The sequence below is a fragment of the Anomalospiza imberbis genome, chromosome 3, assembly GCF_031753505.1.
Source record: "Anomalospiza imberbis isolate Cuckoo-Finch-1a 21T00152 chromosome 3, ASM3175350v1, whole genome shotgun sequence".
NCBI classification, from domain to species: domain Eukaryota; kingdom Metazoa; phylum Chordata; class Aves; order Passeriformes; family Viduidae; genus Anomalospiza; species Anomalospiza imberbis.
In genome coordinates this window covers 417,414-431,972 of record NC_089683.1, presented here as the reverse complement: position 1 = coordinate 431,972, position 14,559 = coordinate 417,414, and the positions used below count along the sequence as shown (strand labels likewise).

At 68.6% G+C, this 14,559-nt stretch overlaps 1 protein-coding gene across 2 annotated transcripts in view; it reads left to right on the top strand.

Moving 5' to 3' along the window:
- Positions 1 to 11,040: 11,040 nt before the first annotated feature.
- Positions 11,041 to 14,559, top strand: part of DNMT3A (DNA methyltransferase 3 alpha) — a 40,661-nt gene continuing 37,142 nt past the window's right edge. The window contains exon 1 of one of the 2 annotated variants that reach the window (XM_068183095.1): positions 11,041 to 11,214. The gene's annotated coding sequence lies outside the window, so the exon portion shown is untranslated. The remainder of the gene's footprint in view (positions 11,215 to 14,559) is intronic. The other variant, XM_068183096.1, reaches the window with a different exon arrangement.

Here is a 14,559-nt window from a genome sequence, read left to right as displayed (position 1 = left end):
CTGGGCTGAATACAGGCTGGGGCAGAGCCATGGGGCTCACGCCAGGTGCACCCTGCAATTCCCTGGGGCAAAACCAACCCGAAGGAAAACGCACCTGAGAGCGTTTTCCCACGGGCAGTCCCGGGGCAGAGCCATGTCCCGGCTCTGGCATCCCCGGGTTAATGCCAGGACAGGGACATCCCAATTAATCCCTGGTTAATGCCAGGACAGGGACATCCCAGCTGCCACGGGCAGGGAACGGGCACGGCAGCCACCTGGGGTCCCACAGCGGCTGCTCTGTGGGTGACACGCACAAGGACAGGGCTGCTCCTGCCACTCCTGGCTCCCCAAGCCCCGGCGGTGCCCACACAGCCGGGGTGTCCCTGGGGGCCACACCAAGCTCCGGTGCCATTCCCTATTCCTGCAGGGAGCGCAGGATTGTCCCTGGGATCGGGATTGTCCCCGGGACCAGGACTGTCCCCGGGACCAGTTCTGTCCCCGGGAGCGGCTGGCGACGCCGCAGCCGATGCCGTAAGCACGGGGAACGTTTCCAGCCGCAGCCTGTGAGCAGGGAGACATGTTCTGTCATCCGCCAAATATTTAATAAATCCATCTCCTCCCTGCGGGGTGTCTTGTCCCTTCGCCATGTGGAAAAGGCCGGGATTCAATGAGAAAAGGGAAGCGAGGTTTTCCTGGGAAGCGCCTGCTCGGAGGCGGGAGCAGCTGCGGGCGCTGCAGATCCGGAGATCCCGCATTGGTCATGGCCGCGGTCACCGGGAGCGCACAGAGCCGCCAGTGTTCGGCCCCGGCACAGCTGCCCCGCCGCCAGATGTGCCCCACCGCACAGCCGCACATCTGGCAGGCGAGAGCAGGCTCGGGGGCATCAAGGTGCTGACAGAACCCCCAGCGCCTGCGGGCACAGCCCGGGCTCAGGGCCACCAAGGTGGTGACACCCTGAACAGAACCCGCAGCACAGCCTGGGCTCGGTGTCACCAAGGTGGTGACACCCTCAGCAGAACCCGCAGCACAGCCCGGGCTCGGTGTCACCAAGATGGTGACACCCTCAGCAGAACCCGCAGCACAGCCCGGGCTCGGTGCCACCAAGGTGGTGATACCCTGAACAGAACCCGCAGCACAGCCCGGGCTCGGTGTCACCAAGGTGGTGACACCCTCAGCAGAACCCGCAGCACAGCCCGGGCTCGGTGTCACCAAGGTGGTGACACCCTCAGCAGAACCCGCAGCACAGCCCGGGCTCAGTGTCACCAAGGTGGTGACACCCTCAGCAGAACCCGCAGCACAGCCCGGGCTCGGTGCCACCAAGGTGGTGACACCCTGAACAGAACCCACAGCACAGCCCGGGCTCGGTGCCACCAAGGTGGTGACACCCTCAGCAGAACCCGCAGCACAGCCTGGGCTCGGTGTCACGAAGGTGGTGACACCCTGAACAGAACCCACAGCACAGCCCGGGCTCGGTGCCACCAAGGTGGTGACACCCTGAACAGAACCCGCAGCACAGCCCGGGCTCGGTGTCACCAAGGTGGTGACACCCTGAACAGAACCCACAGCACAGCCCGGGCTCGGTGCCACCAAGGTGGTGACACCCTCAGCAGAACCCGCAGCACAGCTTGGGCTCGGTGTCACCAAGGTGGTGACACCCTGAACAGAACCCGCAGCACAGCCCGGGCTCGGTGTCACCAAGGTGGTGACACCCTGAACAGAACCCGCAGCAGAGCCCGGGCTCGGTGTCACCAAGGTGGTGACACCCTCAGCAGAACCCGCAGCACAGCTCGGGCTCGGTGTCACCAAGGTGGTGACACCCTGAACAGAACCCGCAGCACAGCCCGGGCTCGGTGCCACCAAGGTGGTGACACCCTGAACAGAACCCGCAGCACAGCCCGGGCTCGGTGCCACCAAGGTGGTGACACCCTCAGCAGAACCCGCAGCACAGCCCGGGCTCGGTGTCACCAAGGTGGTGACACCCTGAACAGAACCCGCAGCACAGCCCGGGCTCGGTGCCACCAAGGTGGTGACACCCTCAGCAGAACCCGCAGCACAGCCCGGGCTCGGTGCCACCAAGGTGGTGACACCCTGAACAGAACCCGCAGCACAGCCCGGGCTCGGTGTCACCAAGGTGGTGACACCCTGAACAGAACCCACAGCACAGCCCAGGCTCGGTGTCACCAAGGTGGTGACACCCTGAACAGAACCCGCAGCACAGCCCGGGCTCGGTGTCACCAAGGTGGTGACACCCTGAACAGAACCCACAGCACAGCCCGGGCTCGGTGTCACCAAGGTGGTGACACCCTGAACAGAACCCGCAGCACAGCCCGGGCTCGGTGCCACCAAGGTGGTGACACCCTGAACAGAACCCGCAGCACAGCCCGGGCTCGGTGTCACCAAGGTGGTGACACCCTGAACAGAACCCGCAGCACAGCCCGGGCTCGGTGTCACCAAGGTGGTGACACCCTGAACAGAACCCGCAGCACAGCCTGGGCTCGGTGTCACGAAGGTGGTGACACCCTGAACAGAACCCGCAGCACAGCTTGGGCTCGGTGTCACCAAGGTGGTGACACCCTGAACAGAACCCGCAGCACAGCCCGGGCTCGGTGTCACCAAGGTGGTGACACCCTGAACAGAACCCGCAGCAGAGCCCGGGCTCGGTGTCACCAAGGTGGTGACACCCTCAGCAGAACCCGCAGCACAGCTCGGGCTCGGTGTCACCAAGGTGGTGACACCCTGAACAGAACCCGCAGCACAGCCCGGGCTCGGTGCCACCAAGGTGGTGACACCCTGAACAGAACCCGCAGCACAGCCCGGGCTCGGTGCCACCAAGGTGGTGACACCCTCAGCAGAACCCGCAGCACAGCCCGGGCTCGGTGTCACCAAGGTGGTGACACCCTGAACAGAACCCGCAGCACAGCCCGGGCTCGGTGCCACCAAGGTGGTGACACCCTCAGCAGAACCCGCAGCACAGCCCGGGCTCGGTGCCACCAAGGTGGTGACACCCTGAACAGAACCCGCAGCACAGCCCGGGCTCGGTGTCACCAAGGTGGTGACACCCTGAACAGAACCCACAGCACAGCCCAGGCTCGGTGTCACCAAGGTGGTGACACCCTGAACAGAACCCGCAGCACAGCCCGGGCTCGGTGTCACCAAGGTGGTGACACCCTGAACAGAACCCACAGCACAGCCCGGGCTCGGTGTCACCAAGGTGGTGACACCCTGAACAGAACCCGCAGCACAGCCCGGGCTCGGTGCCACCAAGGTGGTGACACCCTGAACAGAACCCGCAGCACAGCCCGGGCTCGGTGTCACCAAGGTGGTGACACCCTGAACAGAACCCGCAGCACAGCCCGGGCTCGGTGTCACCAAGGTGGTGACACCCTGAACAGAACCCACAGCACAGCCCAGGCTCGGTGTCACCAAGGTGGTGACACCCTGAACAGAACCCGCAGCACAGCCCGGGCTCGGTGTCACCAAGGTGGTGACACCCTGAACAGAACCCGCAGCACAGCCCGGGCTCGGTGCCACCGCTGCCGCCCCGGACACGGAGCTGCTGCTGGGCCCCACCCGGCCCCGGCCCCGGCTTGCAGACGGGTCAAGCCGGCACCGGCTCCCCGGGGGATGCCCGGCGGCCGCTGCCGGCCCCAGCAGCGATGCCCGACACCCGAAGCCTCCCCCAGCCTCCCAGCATCCCGGCAGAAACCTTATCCCTCGGAATCCGCGGGCTCCCGGGCACAGGTGCGTCCTCTCCGCTCCCCAGCCCCAGTTTGGCACAGCCCTGCGCCCTTCCCGGCGCTCATTTGTTTTTTGAGTTAAACATCCTGGTGGGAAAGATCCAGAGCCTTCCCGAGCCGGGGGCTCCCTGCGCCGGGGCTGGGGCAGCTTTGTGCTCCTCGGCCCGGCGTGAGGAGGGGGGAAACCCGGGCAAGGCCGGGCAGGGACGGGCAGGGCAGGGCAGGGTCCGCGGGCTGAGCGCTGCCGTGGCACTCTCGGGACACCGGGGCGCTCCGGGACACCACCACACCGCCCACCCGTGCCCAGCACCACGCTGGGGGCCGCCTGCCCTGTCCCGTCTGTCCCACCCAACCCCTGCCAGGCTCCGTTTGGGGACACGAAGCCACCGCGGTGCCGGTGCCCAGCCCGGGACCCCCTCTCACGGTGAGGGGCCCCCACCCGCCCTGTCCCCTCCCAGGGGGACGTGGGTGCCGTGCAGGCTCGGCCAGGCCCGACGTCCCTGCCCGCCGCTCATCCCACAGGCCGGAACCCTTTCACACCTCATTAGAGCCGTAATTAATCCCCATTATTCCCGGCTGCGGGGGGAGGGGCGGCTCCCGCTCAGAGTGGGCTCAGCCCCACGAAAACCCCAGGAACCCCATGGAGACCGCAGGGACCCCACGGAGACCCGAAAGACCCCAAGTGCCCCACGGAGAGCCCGGGAAGCTCAAGCACCCCAAGGAGACCCCGAATGCCTCATGGAGGCCCCAGGATCTCTGTGCACCCCAAGGCGTCCTCAGGGACCCCCTGTACCCCAGGACCTCCACTGGCGTGGGGAGAAGGCCGGCCCCAGCTGGCCCCGTGCCCATGCGGCTCCAGCACCCGCAGCCAGCCCCGGGGCAGGGGGCACAGCCGGGGGAACAGCCGGGGGGCACGCGGTGTCCCCTCGCACGGGGCCGGGGGCTGCTCCCCGAGCCCCCCCGTCTGTCCCCGGATGGATCCCTTCATTGCTGACCCCGCTGCCCTTCATCCCAGCCCTCCGCCTCCTCCTCCTGCCCACCGAGGAGGTGGCCGCAGGTGCCGGCAGCCCCAGGCTGTGCCCCCCGGGGGTCCGGGCCCCGCCGAGCCCACCCCCCGCTCCGTGTGGCACCCGCCGTGTCCCCGGGGACAAGGCACCGCCACGTGCTGCCAGTGCCACCAGCGCTCCCCCGGCTCCCTGGCTGCCGCGTGCCAGGGGGGTGGCACAAGCCCCGGTGGCACCGGGGGACGTGGCCCGCGCTGAGCCCCTTCCAGCGGGCCCCTCCCGCGGGCTCGGGGGGCCCGCGGTGCCCGGTCGGGCGGTGCCCGGGCTGCCGGTGCCCGGGCTGCCGGCCATCTCCACTGTGCAGGAATTGCATAACCAGGAGCCCTCGGAGCTGGAAACGAGGTCAGGCGGGAGGGGACAGCGGGGACAGCGGGGACCGGCCGCAGCTGCTCACCCTCCCCAGGCGGAGGCAGCGGCAGCCACACGCCGGGAGTGGCACCGGGAGTGGCACCGGGAATGGCACTGGGAATGGCACCGGGAGTGGCACCGGGAATGGCACCTGGAATGGCACCGGGAGTGGCACAGGGAATGGCACCGGGAATGGCACCACGACCTCGCCCAGCAGTGACAGTGCCAGGAGCTCGGGGCTCCCTCGGGCCACTGTGCCACCACATCTGCGTCTCTCGGGATCCCTCTGGCTGTGGGACCATCACAGCTGTGTCCCTTGGGTCACTTGAGCCATGGTGGCACCATGCCTGGGTCCCCTGGGGTCCCCCGACCACGGTGACATCACACCTATGTCCCTGTGAGGTCCCTCAGGCCGTGGTGCCATCACACCTGCATCCCTCGGGGTCACCAACCCTTGGCCACCACCGCTGCCACCCTCACTGCCCCATGTCACCCCTCAGCTCGCCAGCCATGTCCCCACACCCCGTGTCCCCAGGACCTGGCAGAGGTGGCTGGGGAGGGTCACCCCCACCCTGGCACATGGTGACACCGCCTGGCACACGGTGACACTGCCTGGCACACGGTGACACTGCCTGGCACGGCAGTGCCACCCTGGCACACGGTGACACTGCCTGGCACACAGTGACACTGCCCAGCACGGCAGTGCCACCCTGGCACACGGTGACACTGTCCAGCACAGCAGTGCCACCCCGGCACACGGTGACACTGCCCGGCACACGGTGACACTGCCTGGCACACAGTGACACTGCCCAGCACGGCAGTGCCACCCTGGCACACGGTGACACCGCCTGGCACACGGTGACACCGGCTCTCCCCAGCTGCTCCCTGGGCTCACCGCCCTGCCGGGGCCGTGTCACCAGCACCGGCTTAATTTGGAGCCCGCCCTCCAGGCGAGATTAATTAATCCGATCCCCGCCCCAGGGAGCTGCCTGTGCCCCGGCAGCTGCCACCCTGTCACCCTGTCACCGTGTCACCAGGCCGTGTCACCGGGCCGCGGTGACGAGGCTGAGCTGCCGGGGGGTTCCGGCAAGGGGGGACCCCGGGGACCCCCGGCTCTGCCGGGATGTGGGGTGGGGAGCAGCGGTTCCAGGGGACGCACCCTGCCCTGGCATGTGGGGACAGGGCTGGAGACGCCGCTCGCTGGAGGCTGAGCTGCTCAGAGGCCTCGGAGCTCCCTCGGGGCCACGGCCCCGGCCACGGGGCTCCTCAGCCTGGCATGGCTCTCTGGAGCCTGGAGGGGACGGGAGCTGCGAGCCCCCGAGGAGCAGGATGGCTCTGCAGGAGCCTGGGGACACCAGGGCCTGCTCTGAAGGTGGATGAGCCGTGGCCATCCTCCTCCTCCTCCTCCTCCTCCTCCTTCTCTGCCCAGCCCGGCCCAGCCCAGCCCAGTGTGGGACTGCTCGGGCGCCCCAGCATGGGATCTGGGGGTAAATCCCACTCCCATCCCAGCAGGACCCTGCCCATGGGATTTGAGTGTTTAATTCCAGCCCAGCAGGACCCAGCCCATGGGATCTGGGGAGTAAATCCCAATGCCAGCCCATGGGATCTGGGGAGTAAATCCCAATGCCAGCCCAGCAGGACCCAGCCCATGGGATCTGGGGAGTAAATCCCAATGCCAGCCCATGGGATCTGGGGAGTAAATCCCAATGCCAGCCCATGGGATCTGGGGGTAAATCCCACTCGCAGCCCAGCAGGACCCTGCCCATGGGATGTGAGTGTTTAATCCCAGCCCAGCAGGACCCTGCCCGTGGGAATTGAGGTTTAATCCCAGCCCAGCAGGACCCTGCCCGTGGGAATTGAGGTTTAATCCCAGCCCAGCAGGACCCTGCCTGTGGGATTTGGGGGATCAATCCCAGTCCCCTGCTCTGGTCCAGGACCACCTGCCCCTTTCCAGCCAGGATCCCCAGCACGCACAGGAGGCTCCTGCAGGACACCCATGGCAGTGAGCAGGGCCTATCCCAGCAGGGAACATGCCATTAATTAGCATTGTTAATTAATGCGTTATTTTGCAGTGCCCCCCTGTGCCCCAGGAGCCTTCCAGCACGGAGGGCGAGGGGAGCTCTGCCCAGGGGGCCCCTCTCGGGGCTGCAATCCTGGCACAGCCAGGCAGGAACAGGGCTGCCAAAGCACAGCCAGCTGCTGCTGGGCCCTTCCGTGCCCGTGCTGGGCTCTGTGGCACAACCCTGGGCACCCAGACAGTGCCCAGGCAGTGCTGGATGCTCCGAGGGTACCCCCAAAGTCACCCCATCCTCAGCACCTGCCGTGGCCTGGATCAAGCCCAGGATTTTGTGGACTGAAAGCAACACCTGTGCCAGGTGTTGGGAGCAGCAGTGTGAGCTCCCCATGGTCCCCCCCACCCCCACCCCCCGGCTCCTCTGGAGTTTCCAGAGCTCCCCAAGCCCAGCTCTGAGCCCCCAGAGTCTCCAGAACTCCCCAGGCCCAGCCCTGAGCCCCCTGAGCACCCAGCTCCTCCAGAGCTCCCCAAGCCCAGCTCTGAGCTCCCTGAGCCCCCAGCTCCTCCAGAGCTCCCCAAGCCCAGCTCTGAGCCCCCTGAACCCCCAGAGTCTCCAGAACTCCCCAGGCCCAGCCCTGAGCCCCCATAGCCCCCATAGCCCCCTGAGCCCCCAGCTCCTCCAGAGCTCCCCAAGCCCAGCTCTGAGCTCCCTGAACCCCCAGCCGCTCCAGAGCTCCCCAAGCCCAGCCCTGAGCCCCCTGAACCCCCAGCTCCTCCAGAGCTCCCCAAGCCCAGCCCTGAGCCCCCTGAACCCCCAGCTCCTCCAGAGCTCCCCAAGCCCAGCCCTGAGCCCCCTGAACCCCCAGAGTCTCCAGAACTCCCCAGGCCCAGCCCTGAGCCCCCATAGCCCCCATAGCCCCCTGAGCCTCCAGCTCCTCCAGAGCTCCCCAATCCCAGCTCTGAGCCCCCTGAGCCTCCAGCTCCTCCAGAGCTCCCCAATCCCAGCTCTGAGCCCCCTGAGCTCCCAGGCCCCCCAGAGTCTCCAAAGCTCCTCAATCCCAGCCCTGAGCCCCCAGCTCCTCTGGAACTCCTGAGGCCCAGCCCTGAGCCCCTGAGCCCCCCGAGCCCCCAGCTTCCCTGGCTCCCCCGGCTGCCCCGGCTCCCAGCAGCCGCTGGGCTCTCCTGGCAGTGCCCGGCTCTCCGGGCAGTGCCCGGCTCTCGTGGCAGTGCCCGGCTCTCCTGGCAGTGCCTGGCTCTCCTGGAAGTGCCCGGCTCTCCTGACAGTGCCTGGCTCTCGTGGCAGTGCCCGGCTCTCCTGACAGTGCCCGGCTCTCCTGGAAGTGCCCGGCTCTCCTGGCAGTGCCTGGCTCTCGTGGCAGTGCCCTGCTCTCCTGGCAGTGCCCGGCTCTCGTGGCAGTGCCCTGCTCTCCTGGCAGTGCCCGGCTCTCCTGGCAGTGCCCGGCTCTCCTGGTAGTGCCCGGCTCTCCTGACAGTGCCCGGCTCTCCTGGCAGTGCCCGGCTCTCCTGGTAGTGCCCGGCTCTCCTGGCAGTGCCTGGCTCTCCTGGAAGTGCCCGGATCTCCTGGCAGTGCCCGGCTCTCCTGGCAGTGCCCGGCTCTCGTGGCAGTGCCCTGCTCTCCTGGCAGTGCCCGGCTCTCCTGGCAGTGCCCGGCTCTCGTGGCAGTGCCCTGCTCTCCTGGCAGTGCCCGGCTCTCCTGGCAGTGCCCGGCCCTCGTGGCAGTGCCCTGCTCTCCTGGCAGTGCCCGGCTCTCCTGGTAGTGCCCGGCTCTCCTGGCAGTGCCCGGCTCTCCTGGCAGTGCCCGGCCCTCGTGGCAGTGCCCTGCTCTCCTGGCAGTGCCCGGCTCTCGTGGCAGTGCCCTGCTCTCCTGGCAGTGCCCGGCTCTCGTGGCAGTGCCCTGCTCTCCTGGCAGTGCCTGGCTCTCCTGGCAGTGCCTGGCTCTCGTGGCAGTGCCCGGCTCTCGTGGCAGTGCCTGGCTCTCGTGGCAGTGCCCGGCTCTCCTGGCAGTGCCCGGCTCTCCTGGCAGTGCCCGGCTCTCGTGGCAGTGCCTGGCTCTCCTGGCAGTGCCCTGCTCTCCTGGCAGTGCCCGGCTCTCCTGGCAGTGCCTGGCTCTCCTGGAAGTGCCCGGCTCTCCTGGCAGTGCCCGGCTCTCCTGGCAGTGCCTGGCTCTCCTGGCAGTGCCCTGCTCTCCTGGCAGTGCCCTGCTCTCCTGGCAGTGCCAGGCTCTCGTGGCAGTGCCTGGCTCTCCTGGCAGTGCCCAGCTCTCCTGAAAGTGCCTGGCTCTCGTGGCAGTGCCCGGCTCTCGTGGCAGTGCCCGGCTCTCGTGGCAGTGCCCAGCTCTCCTGGAAGTGCCCGGCTCTCCGAGCCCAGCCCCGCTCCCGCTGCTCCAGCAGCCCCCACCGGGCCTGCCAGAGGGAATTAAAGTCCCCCTCCCCAAAGAGCCCCTGCTCCCCGAGGCCCTCGGTGGATGCTGCTGTGGATCTCTGCCCGCTGGAATTCCCGGGGCTCCGTGCCCCCCACCCAGTTCGGGGCGCCCCGAGGGACGCAGGCCAGCGCCCCACAGGCATCGGGGTCACTCTGGTGTCCCCCTCAGCCCTGGCACCCCCTGCAGCCCCGGTGGGGGGTACCCCGTGGGCAGAACCCCCGAGATATCCTGTCAGGGCCCAGGGGTCGTGCTGGCACCAGGGACAGGGACACAGCTGGCACGAGTGTGGGGAGAAGGGACGGGGCAAGGAGGGATGGCCTGGCCTGGCATGGCTTGAATTGGCCTGGCATGGCTTGAATTGGCTTGGATTGGATTGGCTTGGATTGGATTGGATTGGATTGGATTGGATCGGATTGGATTGGATTGGCATGGCATGGCATGGCACGGCATGGCTTGGCTTGGCTTGGCATGGCATGGCCTGGCTTGGCTTGGTAACACACATCTCTTGACCACACTTGGCTTGGCCCAGCCTGGCTTGGCACAGTACAGCTTGGCTTGGCTTGGCTTGGCTTGGCTCAGACCAGCCTGCCCTGGCTTGGCACGGCACAGCTTGGCACAGCACAGCATGGCTTAGCTTGACACTGTACAGGCCTTGACTGTGCTTGGCCTGGCCCTGCCTGGCCTGGCATGACTCAGCTTGACATGGAACGGCTTGGCTTGGTTTTAGCATGGCAGAGCTTGGCATGGCATGGCATGGCATGGCATGGCATGGCATGGCATGGCATGGCTTGGCTTGGCATGACACTGCACAGCCCTCTACTATCCCAGCTTGACTCAGACTGGCCTGGCCTGGCTTGGCACAGCTCAGCATGGCACAGCTTGGCTTGACATGGCACAGCCCTTTGCCACACTTGGCTCAACCCGGCCTGGCTTGGCACAGCACGGAATGCCTTGGCATGGCTTGGCACAGCAAGACTTGGTTTGGCACGGCAGGGTTTGGGATGGCACACCATGTGTTAGCACCGGGCTCTGTCCCTGCCTCAGCCCAGGAGCTCAGCTCTGTGCCATGCCGAGCCGTGCCGTGCCGTGCCGTTCCATGCCCGTGCCCGTGCCCGTGCTGTTCCGAGCCGTGCCCGTGCCCGTGCCCGTGCCGTTCCGAGCCGTGCCCGTGCCGAGCCGTGCCCGTGCCGAGCCGTGCCGTTCCGAGCCGTGCCCGTGCCGAGCCGTGCCCGTGCCGTTCCGTGCCGAGCCGTGCCGTTCCGAGCCGTGCCCGTGCCGAGCCGTGCCCGTGCCGTTCCGTGCCGAGCCGTGCCCGTGCCGAGCCGTGCCCGTGCCGTTCCGTTCCGAGCCGTGCCCGTTCCGAGCCGTGCCCGTGCCGTTCCGTTCCGAGCCGTGCCCGTGCCGAGCCGTGCCCGTGCCGTGCCGTGCCGTTCCGAGCCGTGCCCGCGGTGCCGGTGCGCGCGGCCGGCGGGCTCTAGGACCGCGCGGCGGGCTCGGTGCTGCAGTGGAGGCGGCGGCGCTGCGGGAGGAGGCCTGGCCGGGCAGCGCAGCGGCGGCGGCGGCTCGGCGGGGCTCGGCACGGCTCGGCGGGGCTCGGCGGGGCTCTGCGCCGGGCCCGCACCGGCCCAGGTAACCGGGACAGCGGGACACCGGCACCGCCGGGACACCGGGACCGGCACCGCCGGCCCGGCTCGGGCGCGCTCGACTCCGCTCGGGCACGCTCGCGTCCGCTCGGCTGCGTTCGGTTCAGTTCGGCTGATGCGTTCGGCACGGTTCGGCTCCGCTCGGTTCCGTCCAGCTCCGTCCGGTTCGGTTCGGGCGGTGCCTTCGGAAGGGCTCGGGCCCATCCGGAGAGGGTTCGGGTTCCTCCGCAGGGGTTCGGGTCCCTGCGGCTGAGGTTCGGGTCCCTACGGCCGAGGTTCGGCTCCCTCCGGCGGACTTCGGCTCCCTCCGGCGGGGTTCGGCGGGGCTCGGCCCGGGCCGGCGCGGCCCCGGTGACTCCGCCGTCCCGGGCCCGCGGCAGGAAAACACGGCAGGGCCGGGCCCGCCGGGCCCCCCCGGCCCCGCGCCGCCCCCGCCCGACCCGGCCCCGCTCGGCCCGGCCGAGCGAGCGGGGGTGGCTGCGCGGCCCGGCCGGCCCGGCCGCCGCGGCGCCGCCGTGTCCTTGAGCGCGGCGCGGGCGGCTGAAGGGCAGCGGGGCCCGGTGGCACCGCCGGCTGTCCCCCCGGTCCCCTCCCGGCCCGCGGTGTCACCACCGCGTGCCCCCCGGGGAGACGCGGGCCCGCGGCCGCCCCTGCCCTGCCCGCGGCGGGGCCGCCCCGGGGAGCGGCGGGGCCGGCCCTGCCCAAACTTGGGCGATTTTGCACCAAAAATCCCCCCCGGGGGAGGCGCGGGGCCCGCGGGAGGGGGCGGCGGGCCGGGCCCTGGCGGGGCCGGGGGCTGCCCGTCCTGTCCTGCCCGTCCTGCCCGCTCCGGTCCCCCCGCCGGGCCCGGCTCGTTCCCCCTTCCTTCCCTCCCGCTTCTCCCCCTTCCCTCCCGCTGCCCTCTCCGTGCTCCGCTGCCCCTGCCTGTGCATCTCCCCTTGCTTCCCGCTGCCCGCTCACTGCTTCCTCATCACTTCCCCCTTCCCTTTCCCTCTCACTTCCCCCTCCCTGCTCACTTCCCACTCCCCCTGCCCCTCTGGTTTCTTATCTCGCTCTTCCTTCCACCTTCCCCATCGTTTCCCTTTCCTTTTTGCTTTCCCCTTCCTTCTTGCTTCTCGCCCTTTCCACTCACTTCCCCCTTCCCACTGGCTTTCCACTTCCGATTCACTTCCCCCTGCTGCCTCCCTTCCCCCTCACTTCCCCTCTCCCCTCCCTTCTCCTTCCCCCTCTCTCCCCTTTCCCTCCCACCGCCGTTTCCTCCCCCCGCTTTCCGGGGTGTTTCGCCTGCGCAAACCTGTGGGCAAATGAGATTTTCCTCTTCGCTCAGTTCCTCTTTCTGTGCTTCTGCCCTTTGTGTGACGTCGCCGGTGTCACTGCGGGACCGGCCAAGTTCCGTGCTGGCCGCCACACCGGGCAGCCACATCCCGCGGTGGCCGTGACTGCCGGGAGCCCCCCGGGAGCCCCGGCTGAGCGCGGGAGCCGACCCTGCTGCTCCGGCAGCTCCGGCCCCTCGTGCTGAGTCAGCTCCAAACTTCCCCGCGGAGCAGCTTTGGTGACACCGAGCAGCTTCTGCTCCCTCGAGGAACGGCGCCATGCCGGTGCCCACCGGCGTGTCCCGGTGTGTCCCGGTGTGTCCCCCGATGACCCTGGCTGGCCATGCCCACGCCCCTGAAACCCGGTGGCAGCCGCCGCCGTGCCCCCAGGCCCCGCGCCATGCCGCGCCACGGCAGACACCCGCAGACCCTCCGGCGGCGTTTTTTGCGCAGGGAGTTTTATTCTGGCACATCCCTGCCCCGCGCCTTCCCACGGGCCGTGCCCCAGCAGGCCGCGGTGCCCGAGGGGAGCGCGTGGGCCCGGCAGGTGCCGCGGGCGCGTGCCGGGCGCACTCGTGCCACGGCGGCTCCCACGCGGGTTTGGCTTCGCTGGGCTGGCTCCAGGCCGCGGGTGGGATTGGGCTCCCGGCACAGGAGGAGCCCGCAGCGGGCTCCACTCTCCTGGCACCGCCACGGCGCCGCCCCGCCGCGGGGCCCGGCACGTGCCACGGTGTCGGGCCCGTTCCCGCGGTTAACCGCCATTCCCGGCTCCCGGCCCAGCCCGATCCTGCCGTGCTCCTCCTGCCCCAGCACAGCTCCCGGCCCTGCTCGGGGTCCCCGGGGGCTCAGGGCTCTGCTCGTTGGCATCAGGTCTCTCCCGGGTTTTCTCCCTGGTAACGGAGCATGTGGAGCTCCTGGGTGCTCCCGGTGAGACCTTCCCGGTGCTGCGGCAGCCCCTTCATTGTCCCCTGGCTCCATGCACACTGTCCCACCTGGAGGGCTGGCCGCAGCCTGGCGCTGGGGTCTCACACAGGTCACTGTCCTGTCCCACCCCATAACATCCCATCCCATCCCATCCCATCCCATCCCATCCCATCCCATCCCATCCCATCCCATCCCAACATCCCACCCCCTAACATCCCATCCCACCCCATCCCACCCCATAACATCCCATCCCATCCCACCCCATCCATCCCATCCCACCCCATAACATCCCATCCCATCCCGTCCCATCCCATCCCATCCCATAACATCCCATCCCATCCCACCCCATCCATCCCATCCCATCCCATCCCATCCCATCCCATCCCAACCCATCCATCCCATCCCATCCCATTATCCCATCCCATCCCATCCCATCCATCCCATCCCATCCCATCCCATCCCATCCCATCCCATCCATCCCATCCCAACCCATCCATCCCATCCCATCCCATCCCATCCCATCCCATCCCATCCCATCCATGGGCAGGTTGCTCCTGCCCTGGCAGACCCGGCTGTGGGGCAGTGCCCGGCTTTGGCTGTGCTGTGGAGCAGGGCAGGGCCTGGTGTCGGTCCCTGGGGTGCCATGGGGTGCCGGAATCACTCCCTGGGGTGCCATAGGGTGCAGGAATCACCCCCAGGTGTGCCATGGGGTGCCGGAATCACCCCTTGGGGTGCTGTGGGTGCAGGAATCACTCCCTGGGATGCCATGGGGTGCAGGAATCACCCCCAGGTGTGCCATGGGGTGCCGGAATCACCCCTTGGGGTGCTGTGGGTGCAGGAATCACTCCCTGGGATGCCATGGGGTGCCGGAATCACCCCTTGGGGTGCCGTGGGTGCAGGAATCACTCCCAGGTGTGCTGTGGGTGCAGTGACTCCATCCTTGGGGTGCACCACGGGGCTGGCTCAGCGCTGCTGAGCACCCCAGGGTCCCCCCTCCAGGCCAGGTCTATTTTTAGGATCACCCCAGCTCTCGCTGGCACCTCGCCCCCCCGTGTCCCCCAGATGCCGGTGGCTCCCTGGGCTGTGGCACGTGT